The 27,890-nt window shown below is 34.8% G+C and overlaps 1 pseudogene across 1 annotated transcript; it reads left to right on the top strand.

Moving 5' to 3' along the window:
* Window positions 1–227: 227 nt before the first annotated feature.
* Window positions 228–27,435, top strand: LOC147404729 (putative LRR receptor-like serine/threonine-protein kinase At1g56140; annotated as a pseudogene). The gene is made up of 7 exons (XR_015177289.1): window positions 228–322; window positions 25,451–25,605; window positions 25,703–25,833; window positions 25,961–26,172; window positions 26,417–26,648; window positions 26,770–26,920; window positions 27,026–27,435. The product of XR_015177289.1 is annotated as a putative LRR receptor-like serine/threonine-protein kinase At1g56140 (transcript).
* The last annotated feature ends 455 nt before the right edge of the window (window positions 27,436–27,890 follow it).

Genomic DNA, 27,890 nt, shown 5'->3' with positions numbered 1-27,890 from the left:
TTGTACCTACAATTTGGCACCGTCTGTGGGAAACAAACAAGGAGAAGCGAACATCATGATAAAAACAAGGAGAGAAGGGAATAGAAATGAAGAAACACCACCTCAGGGGGAGGCTGCTCCTCAAGATCCTATCCAAGCTATGTACCAGTTGCTCATGCAGGTGAGGGCGAAGATAAGAGTAGGATTAGAGAAGTAGGATGCGGAAATAAGAGCCCTTAGGAGGGAGAATGAAGGGCTATGTCAGCAATGAGCTAAAGAAATGGAAGGAACAGGAGATCTGGACAACGAAGGAAGAGTACCTCAGACAGACGGATCTGAACAAGTAAATCTAGAATAAACTGAGAACTCAAGAAGGACACCAGTTGTATGCGGAAACATTATTGCTCAAGAACATATGACCAAGGAAGAAGTGGAAGATTTGCGGTGCAGAAGAAATGATGAGAATACCTGAAAAGGAAATGCTGGTAGAATAACTCCAAACGTAATTCAAAAGCTTCGAGGAACCCCATTCTCGGAAGCAATAATGGCAGTCAAGCTTTTGAGGGTATTCCATCTTCTGAAGTTCAAAGTATTTGATGACACCAAAGACACATTGGAACACATACTCCATTCCAGGGATCAAATGGTCCTCTACCACAGAGATGATGCGTTAATGTACAAAATCTTCCCATCCACCCCGAGATAAGGCGCGATCACACGGTTTCAAGGATTCCCTTCTGGTTTGGTTAAAAAAATTTCGAGCTCGAAGAACTTTTCATCGCACAAAATATTCACAATAGGAAGTGGAAAATTGGGGTAAATGTTCTTTTCCACAAACAAGAACACGGAAAAACTATTTGGGCATTCATGGATTGATTCAAAGTGAAACTTCTGACTGTCTAAGAACCAGATAAGAAGTCGGTCTGTATGGCATTTATGACTGTTGTAACTCCATAAACTAGTGTCCATGAATCACTAATAAAATTGAGGCCCACAAGATTAGAAGACCTTTATGTAAAGGTGGAGAAGTACATGCTAGTGGAAGAATCGATGAAGGTACAAATCTAGGCAGCAAAGGCCATCATCGTTAACACGGTTGATCCAAAACCAAAACCAAATGAAATTCCAACTAAAAAGCAAGGGCAAAAGAGAAGCCAAGACTCAAGGGCTAGAACATCATAGAGGACGAGACATGTGTATATTCCTTTAAATGAAAGTCTATCAGAGATCCTCAAGCATATTCAGAAAGATTCATGTTTTGTACCACCTCTACAGGAATACCGAGGCAAGCCTTACTACGAGTATCGTTGAACAAAAGACCATCCCATGAATGACTGCTATCAACTTTGGCACATCATCCAGGACATGATAAAATAAGAGAAATTAAGAAGGTATGTGGTAGTAACTGAGGAAAAAAGAGGTCAGCAACGAGAAGTCAAGTGCCTACCCTTTCTTCCTCCAAGAACGAAGAACCAACAACCTCGGGAGGAATGGAGGGTAGTTCATACAATTATAGGAGAATTCAGAGTTGAGAAGAGTGTTGGGATTTCAACTGGGAATATGATAAGAAAGGTCAGGTATGAGGACAACGTAAATCAAGTAAGCATAGGGGTTAGCATAGCTCGAGTACCCAAATCGATCTAGGGAAACAAAGCTATCATATTCACGCAAGAAGACCATGGAGGAGTCGTAACGCTTAATTTCAATGGTCATTATCCTCCCAGTCAGGAATGTAGACCTTAAAAAAATTCTAGTAGATGTAGAAAGTGCGTTAGACATCCTTTTTTCTTTCAGCAATATAAAATATGGGGGTAGCGATTGTGTTAGACCTTCCTTAGATTACCATTTTCGTGTTTAACAAATTGCCAATTGAAAGCGCCCTCGATCCGTGGGGTGCGCGGATCAGCTTTTGACCTTTGAGGTTTAGGAGTTGCCATTTAGTTATTACGGTCTAGGAATAGAATAGAGACTCGAAACGGATAAATCAACTAGCCTACTACAAAAAATATGGGTCCGGGGATCACGCTACGGGGTTGGAAGGTGTTAGGTACCAATCCCGCCTAGCAAACGCCGATATCTACTAATTCCCAAATAAACTACATCGCTAAAAGACCTAAATAATAAAAAGATTACGAAATTTATACCTTTCCGAAGACAACGTTCTTGTTCCCTCAGATCTGACAGAGTAACTCCTTGTACAATATTCCTCACTTCGTTCTGTCTTCGGATCTGATTTCTGATCTCTGATGCGAAGTATCTCTTTCTTAGATCTGGGTTCTTCGGATTTGTTTATGGATTTTAAGGTGTTTTTGAAGGGCTTCTAGGTGTTTTTTGAGCTAAAACTGAAGTAGGGGTGTTAGGTAAGGAGTTGAGGCTTCAAAATTAGGGTTTATGGGAGGCTAGGGAAGCTTTTTGACCTACTTCTCTTAGGATTTTTTATTTGATACGGAAATAGACTGTGAGGACCCCTATTTATAGGTTTCATTAAGTGTTTGTTTAGATAGAATTAGGGTTTAATTATAATTCTTTTAGTTAGAGTTATATTTTAATTAGAATTATTTTAGGTAGAGTTATATTTTAGTTAGAATTCTATTAAATGGAGTTATTATTTAATTAGGATTGTTAGATAGAATTATTATTTAATTAGAACTCTATTAGGATTTTGACTTTTAGTCTCATTTGATTGACTTTAAGATTTTGTCTTAGTCTTACTTAATTGACTTTAGTCATACTTGATTGACTTTAATTTTGACTTTAGTCTTATTTGATTGAATTTAATATATTGACTTTAGTCTTACTTGATTGACTTTAATATTTTGGAGAACCCCTCTCTATTATATCTTTAATTCTTTGGACCCCCAAATGGAGGGGTCCTTGAATAAATATCTTGGCAACCCTCAACAATTTTGCCTGAGAGTCTGATTGATCGATTTTTTTGGTTTAAACTTTTAAATTAATTTTATTAATGTTTCAATTTAATTATTTAATGTTTTATTTATTAATTTTAAAATTTTTAATTATAAAAATTGTAAAATTACCGTTTTGCCCTCAGAGAGGACTTTTTGCATTTTAAGTCGTTTTTCAATATTCCAGGATGTTTTGGAATCGATTTTTCGTAAGGAATTCAATGAAAATATTGGTTTGTGTCATTTATGAAATTTTTTTTGTGGAATGGTCGTGAACTTTATGAGGGGCATTTTTGTAATTTTGTCAAATTTTGTGAAAATTGGCGAAATGATTTATTAGATTTCGATTTGTTATTTTATGTGTTTGAATAGATTTTCCTAAACGTAACGTAGGCTCTAAGGATATTTTAAGGTTAGGGGTATTTTGATAATTTGATCATTTTTTAGTGATTTTTATCGTGAAACTTCTTTTTGTCTGCAAGATGATGATTTCTATGTTTCTGGGGTCATATTTTCCTAGCGTAGTGTGGTTTCTACAGTTTTGTCAGTTCGAAATACCTCATCCGGATTTCTAAAACATATCTGGTAACAAAATAAAGCATTGGAATAAACATCCATCATTGGGAACTGTTGCGATCGGGTTGACGAGTTGATTAATCACGCGAATGCAAAAATGGGATGTCTATAGATGCCCCGCTTTGGCAGATGGTTGAAACAAACTAGATAGCAAATCTATTTTGGTAAATAGTGCGATATCCGAATGCCAAAGCTAGTGACAGTTCATTTTGCAGCCTGATTTAGCAATTCGTCGGGGCGTTCGGATCCTTGAGGGTAAAACTCTCCCCGAACTAAAAAATTGTCGGGTCCTTGAGCGCGAGCTCTCACTGGCAGTGTCAGATCCTTGAATTTTAGAAAATTCTCCTTGACTGATGTAACAATTGTGCAAGTGTGTGACTTAAAATCTGAGATAAATTTCAAAGAGTTTAAGTTGGAACTGAGTAAAATCTGAGCATAAAATGAATATAAATTGAGTATAAACTGAGCATAATTTGAGCATAATCTGAGCATAAACTGAGTATAGACTGAGCATAAACTGAGCATAACTGAGCATAAACTGAGCGTAACTGAGTATAATCTGAGTATAATTTGAGTATAAACTGAGCATAATTTCGAGAAAACCCTTGGCGGTAACTGAGTAAAATCCAAGATAACCCTTGGCGGCAACTGAGCAAAATCCAAGATAACCCTTGGCGGCATCTGAGCAAAATCCAAGATAACCCTTGGCGGCATTTGAGCAAAATCCAAGATAACCCTTGGCGATAACTGAGTAAAATCCAAGTTAACCCTTGGCGGCAACTGAGCAAAATTAGGAGAGGAATGAATGAATTTTGGGAAAGAATGAATGCATTTGGAGAAGACTGATTAAAATGAATCAGAGAACGAATAAATCTGGAAGATAATGAATCTGGAAGAGAATGATCGAATCCAAGAATGAATGGGTCTGGAAAGAATCTGGGAATGAAAGAATGCCATATGAATTATTAGTTAATCTCTGGGCACAGTCAAATGTGAGATTCGAAGTGCTTTTGTTTGAACCTCAAGGTTTTATCCAAAAGTTTTATGAATTTATAACCTGAGTTTTTATTTCTTTTGAACCTCAAGGGTTTTTCGAAAAACTGTTATCAAGAGGGTAACCTTAAGTTTGGGGTTCTCATTATCTTTTAGGATTAACAATGCTAAAAAACAAAATGCCCCTGGTTTGACAGGAAACATGGCATTGAAGATAATTGAACACATCATGCAAAAATTAAAAAAAATGCCCCTAGTATAAGGGGGAAAACTATATATTTAGAGGAAAAAGAAAATTCCCCTTGTATGAAGGTTTGAAATATTTGATTACCACAAGCGCAATAAAGATCCAACTTTTAATTTTGATTAATTTTATTGAAGATTTTGAGTCAAGCTCAAGAGAACAAAATATTTCCTTTTGAGACTCGTTATAGAATTCACCCTTCTCTCCCTTGGTTCAGTTGAGGAAGTAAAAATTTTCAGATCGATCGTAGACAAGATACCTGTGGCTTCTGAGTCTGTGCCTGGTTTAAGCTAATTATTAAACTTGATTATTCGGATTTCTCATGTTTCAGCTCGGACCGCTCTTAGTTTTTAACTCCCCGAAGATTTTCTTCTTTTTTTCTTTGTTGCTTTAACTTTTGCCTAGATCGCCTTTTCAGGTTTTCAATCTAACGAGTCTTTTTTTTTCTTTGCTCTGATTGTTGCCAAAGTTGTCCTTTCAGATTTTCAACCTTACAAGCTTGTCGTAATTTTTGCCTAAGTCGTCCTTTTGGGGTTTTCAATCTAGCAGGCCCTTTTTTTTTTCTTATGTAATGACTGTCTGATCATGCTTTGCTATCTTCCTTGACTTTTCGCACGGTACATAGGAGGACTTTTATAGGTAAGCTTAGGACTGGGTATAAAATGAAAATGATTTTGACTCAAAAATCCGAATGCCCCTTGTGTGGTATTTATTTTATTTTGCCTTGAATTTTCTTTCCCATTTTGAAGATATTTCTTTTTCTTTTTAGATTTTTTCTTTGTCGAGGAATCTATTTTTTATTTTGATGTGGTCGGGCTTGAAGTAACTTCTCAGGTTGCCTACGTACCCCAGAATTTTGGGATCAGACCAAGACGTAGTTCGAATTTTCCCTCCCCTTGGTTAGGTGATCAGGCTGAGAAAGAAAAGGTATTTTTTTCTTTATTTTTTAAAAAAGACTGCAAAAGGCTGAGAAAGAGATATTGAACTGGGTAATAGGAAATTTATTCGGTCGAAGATGACTTCCTTAAATGTAGTACCGCTTGATCTGGTCAAGGTTGGTTGGTTCTAGTAATTCGATTCCATCATGATCTTGAAGTCTGGCAGCTTTTCCTGGTAATATTTCTTTGATGATGAACGGACCTCTCCAATTTGGTTTGAATTTCTCTCTAGGGTTAAAGATAGGTGCCTGATTTTCTTTAAGTATTAAATCCTCGACTTGTAGGTGTCGGACCTTGATCTTCTTGTCAAATGCAAGGGCGACTCTTCTTTGATAGGCCTGCACGTGGTACAAAGCTTTTAGGTTGTTTTCTTCAGTTAGGTTCAGTTCTTTGTACTAATGTCGGACTCAGTTTGTTTCTAACAATTGACTTTCCATCAAGTCCTTGATATACGAGATCTCCATTTCAACTGGTGAGACTGCTTCCATATCATACACTAAGGAGTAAGGAGTAGCTCCAGTGGAAGATCGAATTGAAGTTCGGTATGCCCACAGTGCAAATGGTAATTTTCTGACCAATCTCGATGTGATTGACACATTTTCCTGATGATTGTCTTCAGATTCTTATTGGCTGTTTTAACCGCTCCATTAATCTAAGGACGGTAAGGGGATGATTTGTGATGTTGGATCTTGAACTTTGAATATAGAGTAATGACTTAAGCTTTGAAGTACAACCAATTATTAGAGATCAGTTCTAAAGGTACCCCTATATCGGCTGATAATACGTGATTTGCAACTCAAGATGCAGTGAGGATAGCACCGATACATTTTATAACATCTTCATTGATATTTTCATCTCATCGGGCGAGTATCTATTCCGTGTTGAACAACACCCAAGCTTGCACCTAACATATCTTCATCAGACCACGCGAACAAATCTTTTGAAATTTCTAAGTAAATTCATTATCCCCTCGTGTCCTTCTAGGGATAGGATGGATTCTATCTGAATTTCTCTAGGAATTATTTTTTTTGTTCCGAGGTCAATGACATTTGCTTTCCCGATTAAAGGTTGAGCCTGACTCTTATCTTCTTGCTCAGGAAAGAAATCTATCCTTGAAACCAGATTAGTAGTTAATTCGTTAATGCGCTCGAGGTATTCAAAAATTTTCTTTATTCAAATGGGGCGACAGACGTCGTTCTAGACTTGGCAAATGAACTCGACTCATAGAAATAAAAGGGGTAGACTTAACCTAAAGAAGACATGACCTTACTGAAGAAAATGACTCGAGCTAACCCAAATGACTCATGAAAACTCAAGACAAGTAACCACATGAGTTTGATTAAGATTAAGGACTGAGATATTGCTTACAACCGGTAGGATTGAAGCACTATGATCTTTAGGGAACAACTAGGTGATGTTGAGAAATTCGAATGTCATTTTTGACTGTTGACTTGATATTGACGCTTGTTCTAACTGACCGGACTTATAACCCTAGTTAGACGATGGATGATTGAGCTTAGGTACAATGATAACCCTTAAACCTCATTGAAGGTGAATTTAATCAATTCCAGTATTACCCCCTTGATAACATTTTAAATGAACCTTGAAAATTCATGCAATGATTATTCAGAAGGAAAATAATTCTATTGCATTCTTGAAAATTATTGACAAATAATGTTTTCATAAAACTTTCACAAATTTGATTATTTTTTTGCAAGTCATTTTCTTTTTAGAAAAATACATTTTAGTAATTTTTCAAAGTCCAAGAAAAAAAGAAAATTTCCAAGGTTCATGCAAAAATATATCTTTTGTAAATTATTTTTTTCTTCCTTCTCTTTTCTTTTAGAAAATATTTTTTCTGAAAAATACTTTTCTTTTAGAAAATATTTTTCTTCTTTTTAAAATGGGTCGGAACCCGAATTTAGAAAAGAATTTGATTTCCATTCTGATCTAAATGGCCCAGCCCATTATGATTGTTGGATCGAGATGGACTGGGTCATTATGAATTATTGCAAGAAATAGATTCTTTATTGGGTCGGTGCACCCATTTTAATTTACAAAAGCAAAATTTTTTATTCTTGAGGACAATCATACATTCTTATCTCATACATTATTCACATACATTCATTAATCACAAGGTCTCATTCAAATAATAACCCGGGAACACCCACGATAAGTTCGAGTCGTGACCTACAGGGGAGGTTTCTAGACTCTAAGCTTACTACGTGCAATGCATTTTTATCTAGCCACCCTTGCCCAAGTACACCTATATACCTCTCGAGCGTACTCAATCAGACGGTACGTGGTGACTTGGTTTGATATACCGTATAGGTGATAATCTAAAATTCCAACTCACTTCTCTGAAGTAAAAAACAGCCAGTTATTAACAAATCACTACACAAATTGATTTTTTTTTAAAATTGAATTTTGTTTTACTAAGCGACAACTATCCTTTAACCAAAATTGTTTTTGAGAACAAAAGGAAAATTTTTTTTTATTTGTTTTTTTTAGAAAAAACTATTACTAGTTAAAAAAAATTAAAAATAGCCTAAAAAAATCTTTTGCCACGCCAATTTGTTTGTAATCAAGTAAATAATTAACAAGCATCTAGATGTGGGGTATTATAGGCAAGATTGGGTGTGCACAAATTTTATTTATTTTTTTTGAGAAAAAATTGAGATGAAAAAAAGTATTTGCTGCAATTTACAAGTCTGACTTGGAATGTGCACATAATCATTAGATTTTACTTTCTCGTGATACGTGTAAAAATTATTCATGGTTATGTATGCATGTCCACGTTAGAATTGCGAGAATCATAGTAAATAAATAAAATAAAACTCAATCCAAGAAGCCTTTTCCACGCAAATCCAAAATCAAGAAATTTACAAGCAACTCAGGTCTTTCGATCAGGGTTGATCCATTGGTCATCTTCAACTTGCTAAGTTGCAAGATTACAGTCGGCTAAGGAGTGGCAGAGATTTGCCACTGTCAAGATCGGATCGTGGGCCTTAAAAGAATTTTAAGGAGATGAAACCAATTCTTCTCACTTCCCTTAAACTGTTCTGATGATTCAGAAATAGAAATTAATGGTTTTGAAGCGATCTCTCCGAGGTTCAACCCTACAGAACCAATGAAATCTGAATTTTACGACCGAGCCGAAATTTATTCGTCACACGAGACTCCATCAAAGAAAAAGCTCAAACCACAATCACCACCGAATCCCAAAATTCGAATTCAAATCCTAATTTCAAGAAATAATTACACCAAAAATTGAAAAGTGCCGCAAAACCCCTTTCGAAACTCATCTTCTACGATTATGCAAAATTAAAAAAAAAAAAAATCAAACAACGAAACCATTACAAATCCAATCCAGGTCCAACGCTTCAACGAAGGAACATTCGAACAATCGATAAAATTGGCTTAGACAGAAAGCTTAAAGAAACAAGGAGAGATCAATGGATATAAAGATTGAGGGATTTGCCGTGATGATTCCTTGGACCTTCGAATTTTTGGATAGATCGACCAAAATCAAGAGAAAAAGTGCATGAAGAACACAACCAAAACAGAGATCAGAATGCTTTAGATCGAAAATCCGTGAGTTCCTCTCCCAATAATCCCTTTCGATGTTCTTATACTTAGTGTTTCTGTAACTAATTCGAAGTGAGAGAGAGTGAGAGAAAGACTTTTTCTTGCTGTTTTTCGTTTTTTTATTTTGGAGAAGGAGATAAACAACAGTAGAAACAGATTTCTACTAATGGCACACCGTGCGTAAAATTTTTTTTTTTTTTTGCGATTTACTTTTCTGATTTTTTTTCTTGGAATTCTCTCCTCATCATGAACAATATTAAAAAAAGTAATTTTTTCGTTTCTTAGTGCATCACTCATAAATAATTTGTTTTCACAACTCGCCGCCTATGCCTAGTAACGTGGCAAAATATCATCCAAAATTATTATTATTATTATTTATTATTATTATTTTAAATAAAATAAAATAACTCTCATCCCAACCATCATCATTCTATCCACAATTTATGTCAATTTGAATATTTCATTATTTAGGAATCATCAAAAGGTGACCCTTAATTGAACTATAAAAAAAAGTGCCAAAACAAAGTATCCAAAATTGAACAAAAAAAATACTAATAAAGGATAATACAGACCCAAAAATATAATTCTAATAAAAAAATGGGTCATTCCCTATGTCATTAACCTTTGATATCCTGCATGGGTCATTCTGAATGACCCCAAATTGAACCATAACAAAGATGTGCCAAACAAAAATATTCAACATCCCAATCAATGATCACCAATAGAGCCAAAGGAATGATAAAAATCAAAATAAAAAAAATTAAATAACTAAAAATAAAATAAAAAACTAGGTCCTACTAGTAATGCTCCCATACTTGGAACTTTTCAAGTCTGATCGTCAATAATTCCCAGTGGAGTTGCCACTGAAAGCGTCCTCGATCCGTTGGGTGAGCGGATCCGCTTTTGACCTTTGAGGTTTAGGAGTCACCACCTAGTTATTATGGTGTAGGAACCGAATAGAGACTCGAAACGGATAAATCAACTAGCCTACTACAAAAAATATGGGTCCGGGGATCACGTTACGGGGTTGGAAGGTGTTAGGCACCAATCCCGCTTGGCAAACGTCGGTTTCTACTAATTCCCAAATAAACTACATCGCTAAAAGACCTAAATAATAAAAAGATTACGAAATTTATACCTTTCCGAAGACAACGTTCTTGTTCCCTTAAATCTGATAGCGTAACTCCTTGTACAATATTCCTCGTTTCGTTCTGTCTCCAGATCTGATTTCTGATCTCTGATGCGAAGTATCTTTTTCTTAGATCTGGGTTCTTCGGATTTGTTTATGGATTTTGGGGTGTTTTTGAAGGGCTTCTAGGTATTTTTTGAACTAAAACTGAAGTAGGGGTGTTAGGTAAGGAGTTGGGACTTCAAAATTAGGGTTTATGATAGGCTAGGGAAGCTTCTTGACCTACTTCTCTTAGGATTTTTTATTTGGTACGAAAATAGGGTTTGAGGACCTCTATTTATAGATTTCTTTAAGTGTTTGTTTAGATAGAATTAATATTTAATTATAATTCTTTTAGTTAGAGTTATATTTTAATTAGAATTATTTTAGGTAGAGTTATATTTTAGTTAGAATTCTATTAAATGGAGTTATTATTTAATTAGGATTGTTAGATAGAATTATTATTCAATTAGAACTCTATTAGGGTTTTGACTTTTAGTCTCATTTGATTGACTTTAAGATTTTGTTTTCAGTTTTACTTGATTGAAATATCTTGACTTTAGTCTTACTTGATTGACTTTAATTTTCACTTTAGTCTTATTTGATTGACTTTGATATCTTGACTTTAGTCTTACTTGATTGACTTTAATTTTTTGGAGAATCCCCCTTTATTATATCTTTAATTCTTTGGACCCCCAAATGGAGGGGTCCTTGAATAAATATCTTGGCAACCCTCAACATTTTGCCTGAGAGTCTGATTGATATTTTTTTAGTTTAAACTTTTAAATTAATTTTATTAATGTTTTAATTTAATTATTTAATGTTTTATTTATTAATTTAGAAAATTTTTAATTATAAAAATTGTAAAATTACCGTTTTACTCTCGGAGAGGATTTTTTTGCATTTTAAGTCATTTTTCAATGTTCCAGGATGTTTTGGAATCGATTTTTCGTAAGGAATTCAATGAAAATATTAGTTTGTGTCATTTATGAATTTTTTTGTGTGGAATGGTCGTGAACTTTATGAGGGTCATTTTTGTAATTTTATCAAATTTTGTGAAAATTGGCGAAATGATTTATTTGATTTCAATTTGTTATTTGATGTGTTTGAATGGGTTTTCCTAAGCGTAACGTAGGCTCTAAGGATATTTTAAGGTTAGGGGTATTTTGATAATTTGATCATTTTTTAGTGATTTTTATTGTAAAACTTCTTTTTGTCTGCAAGATGATGATTTCTATGTTTCTAGGGTCATATTTTCTTAGCGTAGCGTGGTTTCTATAGTTTTGTAAGTTTGAGATACCTCATCCAGATTTTTGAAACATATCTGGTAATAAAATAAAGCATTGGATAAACATCTATCATTGGGAACTGTTGCGATCGGGTTGACGAGTTGATTAATCAGGCGAATGCAAAAATGGGGTGTCTACACCAATTACTCTAGTAGGGGAAATTATTTTACTTGTTACAACTGGATCGGGGGTTGTCTTCATTGTAGTAAACACTGAATCAACTTACAATGCTATTCTCAGAAGAAGATGGATCCTCAACCTCATAGTTGTCCCATCTACTTATCATTAGGTGATAAGGTTTCAAAGTAGAGAAAGGTTAAAGTGCCCTCGATTCGCGGGGTGTGCAGATCCGTTTTTGATTTTTGAGGTTTGGGAGTTGCCACCTAGTGTTTATGTTCTAGGAACCTAATCATGACTCTAAATAGATAAATAACACTAATCTACGGAAAAGAAACTACGGGTCTGGGGATCACGTTACGCACCAACCCCGCCCGGTGAATGTCGATTTCTACTATTCCCCAAATAATACTATATTGTAAAATAAACCTAAAAATTAATAAAATAAATAAATACAAATAATTACCTAACGGATTACGACGGTTCCCTCAATATTGGTAGAAAGTGTCCTTGTATAAGTTTCCTTGCTATTCCTCCGTCATTGGATCTGTTCTTGATCTCTAAGTTAAAGTGTCTCACTTCTAGATCTAAGTATTTTCTATATTTTCTGAAGGTTTTCTGGATATTTTTGAAAGGTTTTTAGGAGTTTTTGGAGCAAAAACTTAGGTTTTGATGATAGGTAGGGAGTTAGGACTTCAAAATCAGGGTTTGGGGAAGGCTAGGGAGACTTTTTGACCTATTTTTTCAGGCTTTATTTTGACCTGCAAGATTAGGTTGTAGAGGCTCCTATTTATAGATTTTTTTGGAAGAATTAGGGTTTGACTAGGTCTCCTTTTAGATAAGGTGAATTAGGGTTTGGACTTAAGTTTTATTTGATTGATTAAGTTTCTTTAGATTAAGGTTTTAATTAGGGTTTTGAGTTAAGTCTTATTTGATTGACTAGGTTTCTTTAGATTAGGATTTTAATTCTTACGTACAATGAAAGAATATATTTTTGATTTTTGGAGAACCCCCCTTAATTATATTTTAATTCTTTTAGGCCTCAAGATGGAAGGGTCTTTTAATAAATATCAAGGGGGCTCCACTTAAATAAGTGAACAATCATCAATAATTTTGCCTGAGGGCCTGATTGATTAATTTTCTTGATTCAGATTTTTAAATTAATTTTATTAAGGTTTCACTTTAATGTTTTATTTATTAAATTTTTTTTAAATTAAAAAATTATCGTTTTGCCCCTAAAGAGAACTTTTGCGTTTTAAGTCATTTTTCGATGTTCCGAGATGTTTTGGAATCGATTTTTCATAAGAAATTCAATGGGATTGTGGGTTTGTGCCATTTACGAATTTTTTTTGCATGAAACGATTGTGAACCTTATTAGGGGTATTTTCGTAATTTTATCGAATTTGATGAAAATTGACGAAATAGTTTATTTGATTTCACTTTGTTATTTTATATGTTCGAAAGGATTTTCCTAAGCATAAGGGGGGTTCTAAGGATGTTTTGATGTTAGGGATATTTTAGTAATTTGGTCATTTTTTAGTGATTTTCATTGTAAAACTTTTTTGTCTGTAAAATGATGATTTCTATGCTTTTAAGGTTATATTTTCCTAGCGTAGTGTGGTTTTTACAGTTTTGTTAGTTTGAAATACCTCATCCGAATTTATGAAATATGTCTAGTAACAAATAAAGTATTGGAATAATCATCCATCATTAGGAATCGTCACGATAGGGTTGACGAGTTAATTAATCAGGTGAGTTAAAAAATGAGGTGTCTACAGATGCCTCTCTTTGGTAGAGGGTTGAAGCAAACTAGATAGCAAATATATTTGGGTAGATAGTGCGATATCTGAATGCCAAAGCTAGTGACAGTTCATTTTGCAACCTGATTTAGCAATTCGTCAGGACGTTCGGATCCTTGAGGGTAAAACACTCCCCGAACTAAAAGTTTCTCAGGTCCTCGAGCCTGAACTCTAACTGACGATGTCAGATCCTTGAATTTTGAAAAATTCTCTTTGACTAATGTAAAAAAGTGCACATGTGTGTCAAGGTGTGATGCTTACTGAGTATTTTATCGGATCATTGAGAATAAACTCTCTTCGATTAAAAAAGAATGTCAAGTCTTAGAGATCTTCTCGGACTCGAACTTAGGTTTGTAGGCACTTCAAAAAACCTATTCATTCTATGATTCAAAAAGTTGGAGTCTCGTTTCTCGGACTCGAACTTAGGTTTGTAGGTATTTCAAAAAACTTATTCATTCAAAATGTTGGAGTCTCATTTCTCGGACTTGAACTTATTGGAACCACGCTTCTCGAGCTTGGATTAGTTAAAGTGAAAGCGCCCTCGATCCGCGGGGTGCGTGGATCCGCTTTTGACCCTTGAGGTTTGGGAGTCGCCACCTAGTTATTGTGGTCTAGGAACCAAACTGACTCTAACATGGATAAAAAGAACTAATCTACCATAAAAAATCTGAATTCGGGGATCATGTTACGGGGTTGGAAGGTGTTAGGCACCAACCCCGCCCGGTCAAAGCCGGTCTCTACTAACTTCCCAAATATATCACATTGCTAAAAACCTAGATAAAAACAAAAATAAAAATTTCATACCTTTCCGATAGCAAAGATTTTGCTCCATCAGATTTGACAAAAAGAGCTCCTTGTACTGTACTCCCTTGCTTCGTTCTGTCTCCGAATTTGACTTCGGATCTCCTAGATCAAGGTATCTCCTTATTTTTGGATCTGAACTCTTCAAGTTTGTTGCGGATTTAGAGGTGTTTTTGGAGGGATTTTAGGTGTTTTTTAGGCTAAAATCAAAGCAGGGGTGTTAGGTAATGAGTTGGGACTCCAAAACTAGGGTTTATGGGGGGCTAGGGGAGTTTCTAGACCTACTTCTCTTAGGGTTTATCATTTGATACGAAAATAGGGTGTGAGCGCCTCTATTTATAGATGTTTTTAGGGGTTGATTTGGATAGAGTTAGTGTTTAATTAGAGATCTTTTAATTAGAGTTGTGTTTTAGTTAAAATTATTTTAGGTAGAATTGTGTTTTAATTAGAATTGTTTTAGGTAGAATTGTTTTTAAGTTAGAACTCTATTAGATAGAGTTATTATTTAATTAGAATTCTATTATGACTTTTGGTCTTATTTGATTGACTTTTAATGTTTTGACTTTAGTCTTAATTGATTGACTTTTAATATCTTGACTTCAGTCTTGCTTAATTGACTTTAATTTTGACTTCAGTCTCACTTAATTGACTTTACTACCTTGACTTCAGTCTTGCTTGATTTATTTTTAATTTTTGGAGAACCCCCTTCCATTATTTCTTTAATTCTTTGGACCCCCAAATGGAGGGGTCCTTAAAGAAATATCCCACGAACCCTCAACAATTTTACCTGAAAGTCCGATTGATCGATTTTTTAGGTTCAAAATTTTAAATTAATTTCATTAATGTTTCACTTTAATTATTTAATGTTTTATTTATTAATTTCGAATTTTTTAATTATGAAAATTGTGAAATTACCGTTTTACCCCCGGAGAGGACTTTTCACGTTTTAAGTCGGTTTTTAATGTTCTAGGATGTTTTAGAATCGATTTTTCGTAAGGAATTCAATGAGAATTTTGGTTTATGTCATTTATGAAAATTTTTATGTGAAATGATTGTGAACTTTATGAGGGGCATTTTCGTAATTTTGTCAAATTCTGTTAAAACTGGTGAAATGATTTATTTGGTTTCGATTTGTCATTTTATGTGTTCAAATGGGTTTTCCTAAGCGTAACGTAGGCTCTAGGGTTGTTTTGAGGTTAGGGGTATTTTGGTAATTTGATAGTTTTTAGTGATTTTTATCGTGAAGCTTCTTTTTGGTTTGCAAGATGATGATTTCTATGTTTCTGGGGTCGTATTTACCTAGCGTAGCGTGGTTTCTAAGTTTTGTCAGTTCGAGATACCTCATCCGGATTTCTGAAACATATCTGGTAACAAAATAAAGCAATGGAATACACATCCATCATTGGGAATCATTGCAATCGGGTTGACGAGTTGATTAATCAGGCGGATGCAAAAATGGGGTGTCTACAGATGCCCCTCTTTGGCAGAGGATTGAAGCAAACTAGATAGTAAATCTATTTTGGTAGATAGTGCGATATCTGAATGCCAAAGCTAATGACAGTTCATTTTGCAGCCTGATTTAGCAATTCGTCAGGGCGTTCGGATCCTTGAGCGTAAAACTCTCCCCGAACAAAAATGTTGTCAGGTCCTCAAGCGTGAGCTTTCACTGACAGTGTCAGATCCTTGAATTTTAAAGAATTCTCCTTGACTAAAAAGTGCAAGTGTGAGTGTGTGTACTGTGTGAAACTGAGTAAAAATGTGTCAGGTCCCAAAGATCTTCTCTCACTGACAATAATGATTCAAAATTGAAATGCACTTATGCAATGAAAACAATCATGGCAAGGTTTAACAATGTGGTAATTGGAGTCATAACAATGTAGGAACTTCGTTAAATCCTATTTGAAATTCTTTTTTAGAGTTCGAAAAAATGAGTTTCATTTATCGAATTCGAACCTATTGTAACCACGCTTCTCGGGCTAAAGGACTTAAATAATCTTGTTAATTCAATATGATTCAAACAAAGCTGGAGTCTCATTTCTCGGACTCCGACTAAGGTTTAGAGGAACTTAAACAATCCTATTAAAATTGGAGTTTCGCTTCTCGCACTCGAACCTAGTTTTGTAGGCATTTCAAAAAACCTACTCATTCTATGATTCAAAAAGTTGGAGTCTCGTTTCTCGGACTCGCACTTAGGTTTGTAAGCACTTACAAAAGCCTACTCATTCTATGATTCAAAAAGTTGGAGTCTCGTTTCTCGGACTCGAACTTAGGTTTATAGGCACCTCGAAAAGCCTATTCATCCTATGATTCAAATAGTTGGAGTCTCGTTTCTCAGACTCGAACTTAGGTTTGTAGGCACTTCAAAAAGCCTATTCATTCTATGATTCAAAAAGTTGGAGTCTCGGTTCTCGGACTCGAACTTAGGTTTGTAGGCACTTCAAAAATCCTATTCATTCTATGATTCAAAAAGTTGGAGTTTCGTTTCTCGAACTCGAACTTGAGTTTATAGGCACTTCAAAAAGCCTATTCATTCTATGATTCAAAAAGTTGGGGTCTCGTTTCTCGGACTCAAACTTAGGTTTATAGGCACTTCAAAAAGCCTATTCATCTAGGATTCAACAAGTTGGAGTCTCGTTTTTAAGACTCGAACTTAGGTTTGTAGGCACTTCAAAAAGCCTATTCATTCTATGATTCAAAAAGTTGGAATCTCGCTTCTCAGACTCGAACTTAGGTTTATAGGCACTTCAAAAAAGCCCATTCATTTTATGATTCAAAAAGTTGGAGTCTCGTTTCTCGGACTCGAACTTAGGTTTATAGGCACTTCAAAAAGCCTATTCATTCTATGATTCAAAAAGTAGGAGTCTCGTTTCTCGGACTCGAACTTAGGTTTGTAGGCACTTCAAAAAGCCTATTCATTCTATGATTCAAAAAGTTGGAGTCTCGTTTCTCAGACTCGAACTTAGGTTTATAGGCACTTCAAAAAAGCCTATTCATTCTATGATTCAAAAAGTTGGAGTCTCGTTTCTCGGACTCGAACTTGGGTTTGTAGGCACTTCAAAAAGCCTATTCATTCTATGATTCAACAAGTTGGAGTCTCGTTTTTAAGACTCTAACTTAGGTTTGTAGGCACTTCAAAAAGCCTATTCATTCTATGATTCAAAAAGTTGGAATCTCGCTTCTCAGACTCGAACTTAGGTTTATAGGCACTTCAAAAAAGCCTATTCATTCTATGATTCAAAAAGTTGGAGTCTCGTTTCTCGGACTCGAACTTGGGTTTGTAGGCACTTCAAAAAGCCTATTCATTCTATGATTCAACAAGTTGGAGCCTCGTTTTTAAGACTCGAACTTAGGTTTGTAGGCACTTCAAAAAGCCTATTCATTCTATGATTCAAAAAGTTGGAATCTCGCTTCTTAGACTCGAATTTACTAAGCCACGTTTCTCGAGCTTAGATTTATATTAAACAATCCTATTAATTGATTATATGATTCAAAATCGAGCTCAAAGTTTGAAAGATCAGGCTTTTATTGGCTTATCATGCATTTGGATTCGTAATTATCATTGGGCTTCGTCGGACTTTTAAGCTTTTGTATGATTTTCTTTTTATCATGTGATTAAGAACAAAAACTTTGGAATTAAATGACCTTCAAAAATGCCCCTAGTTTCAAGGTTGGCTTTAACTGGGACTTGACTACGAGACTGATGGAATGGATTACACTTGAAAAATATGGATTCTGATGTATGATAGATAGAAGAACTGACATTCTCTTAAATTTAAGACTCTTAAGATTATCATATGTGCAATAAAGAATTGATCATTTTCTTTCGAATTTCTTTTTAAAAATGCTTGAGCTGGACTTAAAAAATCTTGATAAATATTAGAATAAAAGATCTTCCTCTTCAAAGTGGTTGATGATTCTACATCTTCCATTAGCGAACACTTGAACAAGTAAACATACTTTTGAAGATCCTACAATGTTCAAGATGATTTCTGATTTTTTCGACTTCAATATTGTCTTTGTCGGATGTGAGCTCTTGGCTAAAAGACAAATATCGTGGCTTGAATGGTTCTGCAGTTTCTGCACAAGCTTCCTTCTGAATTTTTCTTCTTGACGGGACCTTTCCTCCCATTTGATGATGCCCTAATTTTTGCCTAGATCGCCTATTTAGGTTTTCAATCTAGCGGGCTTTGTTTTTCTTTTTCTGATGATGCCTTGATTTTTGCCTAGGTCGCCTTTTCAGGTTTTCAACCTAGCAGGCTTTCTTTTTTATGGTTATGCCCTAAATTTTGCCTAAGTCGCCTTTTCAGGTTTTCGACTTAGCGGGCTTCTCTTTTTTTCTTGATGATCTTGTATAACCAACTCGACAACTTCTCAGTTCCCTGCACCTTAACCGAGTCAATTAGCATTTAGGAGGACTTAATAGGTGGGCTTAGGATATGGTTTAGAAAGAAAAGATATAAGGCTCAACTTCCCAAAATGCCCCTAGTTTGATATTCTCTTTTTTCTGTCAATTATTTTGATTTTTTTTTCTAAATGCCCCTAGTTTGGCATTCTTTCCTTTTTATCAATTCTTTTGATTCTTTTTTCTAATGTCCCTAGTTTGACATTCTTTTCTTTTAAACCTTTCAATAGGGGATTTTCCTTTTGGATAATACTTTCCTTAAGAGAATATATTTTTTTCATGACCGGGCCTGAAGTAACTTATCAGGTTGCCTACGTACCCCAAATATTTCTTTTCTCTTTTGGGATCAAGTCAAAACGTAGTTCATACTAAGATTCCCTCCCAAGGTTGGTCGGCGTGGTTTAGAAAAAAATACTATTGATTTTTTTTAAAGACTGCGAGGGGCTAAAGAAGGTTATCTTCATCTTGGTAAGACAGGAAAATGGTTCGACCAAAGAAGGCCTCCTTTTGTGAATACTGCTCGACTTGGTCCAAGTTTCAAGAATTTGATATTTGGATTGCTCTGTCAAGTAAGGTCTTCTTTCTGAAAATGAGTAATCTTCAATCTTCTTCTAAGAATGAATAATCTTCAGTCTTTTTCTGATAAAGAGAAATCTTCAGTCTTCTTTTACAAAGTTGAGTGTGATTGACTTCTTTATATTTGACGTTGACTCGTTCAATCTTTTTCAAACTTCGAAAAAATCTTATATTCTTTCGCGAATGAGAACTCTTCTTTCTTAAGTGAAAAATATGATGAATCCTTTCTTGTAGATCTTAACACCTTAGTTGATGGTTTCAACTACATCATTCTTGATAATCTTTGATTTTGAAGTTCACCCTCAACTTTAGGATTTGATCTATTTTGGTGCAATCCATCCATGTATTCTCACGAGACCATGCAGGAACGTTGTTGAATTTCTCAAGTAAATTTATTATTCTTCTCATGTTCTGCTAAGGAAAATGTAGTACCCATTTGCACTTCTTAAGTGTACTATTTAATTCCAATATTTATTAAGTTTGATTAGTGAGCTCTAAGTTAATCCTCATGTTAGATATTATGCTCAAATCATTATTACACGTATGATAATCAGAAGCTTCTATATTTTATTAGAATTGAAAAACATTGATTGACAAACTCGACTACTGGATTTAAAGAATGACAAAAACTGGATTGAAACTCAAAGAAAACTCAAGGACAATTATCTACAAAGAGAGAAGGTCATTTTGGGTGGATGGACTACTTGAACTTAACATTGGTACTTTGACTAGACGACTCTTTTGACGGACCCAAAATGACATAGATGAGGATTTAAAATATTTGGGACCAATTATCACCCGATTGGAAGTAAACCAAGGTTAACCATTGACTCTAAATGTTTGACTCTTAACCACATGATTAAAGTTTCGATATAGAATAGTCCAAGTTCGATGGGAAATATCGAATCCAAATGCACTATAAGTCTATGGTGACCAAGAAAGTGAGAAAGATTAGGCACGGGTCTACCCCTGATTGGGATTGAACCTTTGATCAGACAAATTAATTTGATCCTAAGATCGAATCTTTCTATACAAAGTGGTCTGGATTTTTAAAAGTGAAACCAATTAGTCCAACTGATTTGGTATTGATCAGTTTGATCAATTTGTCCATTGGGTCAACTGGTTTAAGTGGTTCAAATTAATCGGTACATTTCATCGATTGGGTCGGACCGATATTGCGGGTTTTGTTTGATTATTCTGGATCGGTCTGCCCACCTACCTGTTGGTTGGATTGAATAAAGCAACCCGGGAACACCCATAATCAGTTCGGGCCGTGACCTATAGGAAGACTTCTAGATCTAGGTTTACTACGTGCAATGCATTTTTATCTAGCCACCCTTGCCCAAGCACACCTATATACCTTTCGATACGTGGTGACTTGGTTTGATATACCGTATAGGTGATAATCTAAAACCTCAATTCACTTCTCTGAAGCCAAAAACAGCCAGTTTGATCTCCAGTTGAGAGGTGGCGTACAATGCTGAGCAAGGGCCCACTTAAATACCTCTCGTTTAGAATAGACGTAGTCTATCCCCCTCGTACAGTAGGGTACAGCGGGGCAGGATCTTGCTTAGGCACTGGTTTTGACCAAGAAGTGCAATTGATATACTTAGATTACCTTTTATACCTACGGGTGCGAGTCAAGAGTTGTAGCTTTCATAAATGGTTTGGCATCCCATGAGGGGACCGACCACGTACTAGTACTACGTTGGCAATCGGGACATGTGACTGTGTGGCTTACAATAGGTCAAAGGCTCAGGTCGCTCCAGCCTGGGTGCATCAACATACTTCTCAGAATCACCTGATCAAATGGTATTGATGCCCCCAGTTTGATATACCCTAAGGTACGTGACTGGAGTTGTGGATTTCATGAATGACGTCGCATCTCCGAAGAGACCGGGCCACGCACTAGTGCCACGTTGGCTAAATGGGACGTGTAAGTGAGTAAAACAGTAAACGTGCATGTGGTGTGTGCAAAACAGGGTGGGGTGTGCCCGGGACCTTTTTCAAACAAATGGGCCCATGGATCCAATCAAACCAATCATACATTTAATCAAAATCAAAATCATTCAAATCATATGAATATTCAATTAAGATCACATTATTCCCATCACATAAGCACATTAACATTACGATCAACATCAATCATGTATTTCAAGCAAGATCATGGTAAATTAATCAATAAATATGGCATATGATAATGATCAAACAAACATTGCAATAGGCATAATTTTTATAATTTTTAAGGTCCAATCAATGATCACTTTTAGGTGATCCAAAATAAATCGAGATTCCAATAGGTGTTACATTGATGATAGAATAACAATGGTTGAGATGAGCTCACTCTCAAGAACATTAATTGTGCCAACATTAGATAAATTCAGATTTTCTGTAAATTAGGAAAATACAATCTGAACTTGCATCGATGATATCTAAGGTTCCCGATAACGAAATCGAGTGAACTCAAGTTCTAAATTAATCTACTCGATGAGATCTACATTTTATTAATAGGTTCCTAGACTTAATTCTCACCAGAATGTTCTGTAAAAAATTTTTAACGTTGCTGTCCCAACTTTCATTCAGAAATAATTTCAGATTTACAGATTGAACTTGCATCGATGATATCTAAGGCTTCCGGTAACGAAATTGAGTGAACTCAGATTCTAAATTAATCTACTCAACGAGATTTACATTTTATTAACAGGTTCCCAGACTTAATTCTCACTAGAATATTCTATAAAAAAGTTTTAACGTTGCTATCCCAACTTTCATTCAGAAATAATTCCAGATTTACAGATTGAACTTGCATCGATGATATCTAAGGCTTCCGATAACGAAATTGAGTGAACTCAGATTCTAAATTAATCTACTCGACGAGATCTATATTTTATTAATAGGCTCCCAGACTTAATTCTCGCTAGAATATTCTCTAAAAACGTTTTAATATTTCTGTCCAACCTCCATCATTCCATCATTTTCATAGGTTAATTTGAATCTTTTATTATTTAGGAGTCATCAAAAAGTGATCCTTAATTGGAAAAAAAAATGCAATATCCAAAATCATCTACAATCAAGATAAAAAAATAAATAAAGAGAAAAAATAAATAAAATAAATCCAACTAAATAAAAAAAAACTAGGTCATCTTGGCAATGCTCCCATACTTGGGGTTTTTCAAGTTTGATCCTCAATAGTCCCCAGTGGAGTCGCCACTGAAAGCGCCCTCGATCCGCGGGGTGCGCGGATCCGCTTTTGACCCTTGAGGTTTGGGAGTCGCCACCTAGTTATTGTGGTCTAGGAACCAAACTGACTCTAACATGGATAAAAAGAACTAATCTACCATAAAAAATCTGAATTCGGGGATCATGTTACGGGGTTGGAAGGTGTTAGGCACCAACCCCGCCCGGCCAAAGCCGGTCTCTACTAACTTCCCAAATATATCACATTGCTAAAAACCTAGATAAAAACAAAAATAAAAATTTCATACCTTTCCGATAGCAAGAATTTTGCTCCCTCAGATCTGACAAAAAGAGCTCCTTGTACTGTACTCCCTTGCTTCGTTCTGTCTCCGAATTTGACTTCGGATCTCCTAGATCAAGGTATCTCCTTATTTTTGGATCTGAACTCTTCAAGTTTGTTGCGGATTTAGAGGTGTTTTTGGAGGGATTTTAGGTGTTTTTTAGGCTAAAATCAAAGCAGGGGTGTTAGGTAAGGAGTTGGGACTCCAAAACTAGGGTTTATGGGGGGCTAGGGGAGTTTCTAGACCTACTTCTCTTAGGATTTATCATTTGATACGAAAATAGGGTGTGAGCACCTCTATTTATAGATGTTTTTAGGGGTTGATTTGGATAGAGTTAGTGTTTAATTAGAGATCTTTTAATTAGAGTTGTGTTTTAGTTAAAATTGTTTTAGGTAGAATTGTGTTTTAATTAGAATTGTTTTAGGTAGAATTGTTTTTAAGTTAGAACTCTATTAGATAGAGTTATTATTTAATTAGAATTCTATTATGACTTTTGGTCTTATTTGATTGACTTTTAATGTTTTGACTTTAGTCTTAATTGATTGACTTTTAATATCTTGACTTCAGTCTTGCTTAATTGACTTTAATTTTGACTTCAGTCTCACTTAATTGACTTTACTACCTTGACTTCAGTCTTGCTTGATTTATTTTTAATTTTTGGAGAACCCCCTTCCATTATTTCTTTAATTCTTTGGACCCCCAAATGGAGGGGTCCTTAAAGAAATATCCCACGAACCCTCAACAATTTTACCTGAAAGTCCGATTGATCGATTTTTTAGGTTCAAAATTTTAAATTAATTTCATTAATGTTTCAATTTAATTATTTAATTTTTTATTTATTAATTTCGAATTTTTTAATTATGAAAATTGTGAAATTACCGTTTTACCCCCGGAGAGGACTTTTCACGTTTTAAGTCGGTTTTTAATGTTCTAGGATGTTTTAGAATCGATTTTTCGTAAGGAATTCAATGAGAATTTTGGTTTATGTCATTTATGAAAATTTTTATGTGAAATGATTGTGAACTTTATGAGGGGCATTTTCGTAATTTTGTCAAATTCTGTTAAAACTGGTGAAATGATTTATTTGGTTTCGATTTGTCATTTTATGTGTTCAAATGGGTTTTCCTAAGCGTAACGTAGGCTCTAGGGTTGTTTTGAGGTTAGGGGTATTTTGGTAATTTGATAGTTTTTAGTGATTTTTATCGTGAAGCTTCTTTTTGGTTTGCAAGATGATGATTTCTATGTTTCTGGGGTCGTATTTACCTAGCGTAGCGTGGTTTCTAAGTTTTGTCAGTTCGAGATACCTCATCCGGATTTTTGAAACATATCTGGTAACAAAATAAAGCAATGGAATACACATCTATCATTGGGAATCATTGCAATCGGGTTGACGAGTTGATTAATCAGGCGGATGCAAAAATGGGGTGTCTACATAAAGACTCGGTATTATCGAGTTCAATGTTTGAAAGATTGGGTCTTTATTGGCTTATCATGCATCTGGATTCATAATTATCATTGGGATTCGCCGGACTTTTAAACTTTTGTAAGATTTTCTTTTTTATCATGTGATCAAGATTGAAAACTTCGGAATCTCAGTTATTCTAAAAAGGTGCCCTTAGTTTCAAGGTTGTCTTCTAATTGGAACTTGACTATGAAACTGATGAAATGGATTGCACTTGAAAAATATGAACGAGCAATTATGGACTTTGATATATGACAGATAGAAAAATCGACATTCCTTTAAATTCAAGACTCTTAAGATTATCATATGTGCAATAAGGAATTTGATCAATTTCTTTTAAGAAATGCTGAACTTAAAATCTTGATGATTATTAAAATAGAAGATCTTTCTTTTCAAAGTGGTTGGTGGTTCTACATTTTTCTTTGGCGAACACTTGAACAAGTAAACATACTCTTAAATAGCCTATTAGTTTTGTTTATTTTACAAGTGTTCTCTATATCCTTTTTAAATGACTTGATTCTCACTGATTATCTATGTACAGGATGAGTTTGGTGTTTGGCAGATCCTTCTACCAAACAATGCAGATTGCTCACCACCAATTTCCCATGGTTCTTGAGTGAAGGTAACACTTTACCTAGATAACTGGTTTTTTTGCTGATGGGTTATGGTTGTTTATAACCGTTCTTCATTAGTGGAGGACTGCTAGATTACAACTAAATAAGTTAGCATGGAATTGGTTATCTATCAACTTGTTTTTCAATTTGCTATTAATATTCATAAATATACAGTTCTTGAAGATCTTGACAGTATTTTGCTTTTATATAAGATTTCTTGTTTTCTAACAATTTTGAATAAATTATTGGGGTTTTCACTATATGCGTCATGATTCAATGTCTAACAAATTCAACTAGAATTGCTAATCTTCAAATTCCAAAGTTTTAGTATATTTTCATCTTTTTAATTTAGCTAACTTGCATTTGTAGATCAAATATAGTGGAATGAATGCAACTTTAGTACTCAAATCTTATAATTTAGTGACACATTTTAATGTCATAAACATTGATCTCGCCATCACCCTCCATACTTGAATTAAGGAGTCCCCAACCTCTACATTGTTTTCCGTCACTAATTTTTCTTCTTGGAGTACTAGCATTGCTGTTAATCTGTTTAATTATACTAGTAGTGTTTTGGAAGTTTATCAAACCTATGGAGGTGAAGAAGATGTTCATGGGAACTAAAGGGCAACCAGGTAATTAAGGCATGCTTCCAAAAAGATTTAGAGAAAGATTAAAAAAAAATTAGGCTCAAAGAGGCCTTAAGATGAAAAGTAACTGAAAATTTTGCAGCTACCCCAGATCTTTTTAGTGGCAATCTTCGAACAATAAGCTATTTTGATTTCTGGACTTTAAAGAAAGCGACAAAGAATTTCCAACCCGGGAATCAGCTTGGAAGAAGAGGATTCAGACCCGTTTATTAGGTAATGAAGAAGAATTCAGGAAAACTGGCTTTTTTGAATAATGGAAATTATCATTAATCCCTTTGTTTGATTAATGTAGATAATGATTTTAATTACAATGATTGGAGAAAATATTGTTCAATTACAGGGAAAGTTAGATGATGGGAGGATGATTGCTGTGAAGAAACTTTCTCTAGGAAAATCCCAACAAGGGGAAACTGAATTTCTCTTGGAAGTGCAATTGATTACAAGCATCCAACAAGAACTTGGTTCGTCTAATTGGATGTTGTTCGGACGGGAAACAAAGACTACTAGTGTACAAGTACGTGAAGAACCGAAGCTTGGATTTGATAGTATATGGTTTGTATTGTTTCTCCATCTCTCTCTTCATCGATTTGCATAACCCATTTATCTAATTTGAATTTTAATTCATCAGTGTCGGATTATTTCCCCGACTAGCTCCGTGATTGGGACATAATGGTTGGCTCTGTCAACAAAGATTTTTGACTTTCTAATAACAATCCAATTATATATGGTCTTGTTTCCACTTTTTGAGTGGTTTTAGATAAAAATTTAATATTAGATCTTTGTTTCCATAAAACAGGAAAGATCGATCATTTTCTTAACTGGAACACTCGATACCAAATAATCCTTGGTATCACTCGAGGATTACAGTATCTACATGAAGATTCACATCTAAGGATTGTTCATAGAGATATCAAGGCAAGCAACATCCTTTTTGACGAAAAATTCCGACCAAAGATTGGGGATTTTGGGCTAGCTAGGTTCTTCCCTGAAAAAGAAACGTATCTCAGCACCACATTTGCTGGAACTTTGTGAGTTGTTTGCTTATTATACAAGATTATAAGTATTAGATTATAAAACACAATTATGTAGTTTACTTGTATGAAATATTGTAAGAGATTAATCATGGAGTGTTGTTTGTGTCTCTTATAGAGGTTATACAGCCCCTGAATATGCCATTAGAGGAGAATTATTTGAGAAGGTTGACATTTACAGCTTCGGGGTTCTAGTGCTCAAGATCATTAGTTGTAGGAAAAACATAGATCTTTCTTTACCATCAGAAATGCAATATCTTCCCGAATATGTAAGCCTTATAAGTGTTTTCTGGTTCTTATGTTCTTTAATTATGTTTCTTTTTCTTTCATTATACTTCAATCTCAATTTGCCAACCTTCTCTTCTTGTATATAGGCATGGAAGCTTTACGAGAAATCTAGAGTACTTGAATTGGTGGATCCAAAACTACATGAAGACGGGTTTGTAGAAAAGGATGTCTTACAAATGATTCAAGTGGCGTTCTTATGCCTCCAAGCTTACCCAAACATGCGGACACCAATGTCAGAGATTGTTGCTATGTTAATATGTTCTTCTATTACTTTGAGTTGATATTTCGATGTATCAAATCTTTTCCGTGTAGATACGAGAGTGCTATTAGGATTTCTTTGAGAACAGTGGCAATGGAGGGGAAATCCGAACCTTGAGGAAAATAAGAGGACACGATAGAGCGAAGAGAGTCAGAAGAGATCAAAGGCATCACGACCATTTGCTTCTAATTATATTTTACTTCTAAGCAATTATGTGACGTAATTTCATTTGTAAGTGCCCAATTGCTTTAATTAGAGATTCTTTAGTAATGGAATTTCAATATATAATATGAATTTTGAGGAATTTAATTTAATTTGGAACTTGTTTGATGGCTTTTGTTTAGTTTTTTATTTTTCTAATTTTTTTTATTACTATTTCATTTATTGTGATTGGTGAATTAGAGGACCGTCCTATTGTTTGTTAAACCTCCATATTCGACGGCCATACTCAATGGATTTTTTTTTGTTTTTTTGAAGCTCATTCTCTAATAATTTGATAGTTCAAGGCTATCAAAAAAAAATTCCACAAGAAAATATTTGACGGGTTGGTCCGTCAAATTTCTCAAAATTTGACAGGCTAAGACAGTCAAATATGGGCTTTTTTCACATAGTGCATCAATGAGTGGCCTTTATTTTCTTATTTTATTCTTTAATTTTCTCTGTTTTTTCTCTCTAGATATCTCTAGTGCTGC

The sequence above is a fragment of the Akebia trifoliata genome, chromosome 4 (assembly GCF_017979445.1).
Source record: "Akebia trifoliata isolate Shusen 1 chromosome 4, ASM1797944v1, whole genome shotgun sequence".
In the NCBI taxonomy this organism is placed as follows: Eukaryota; Viridiplantae; Streptophyta; class Magnoliopsida; order Ranunculales; family Lardizabalaceae; genus Akebia; species Akebia trifoliata.
Note: the sequence above shows the minus strand (reverse complement) of the source record. Positions and strands in the feature narration are given on the sequence as shown.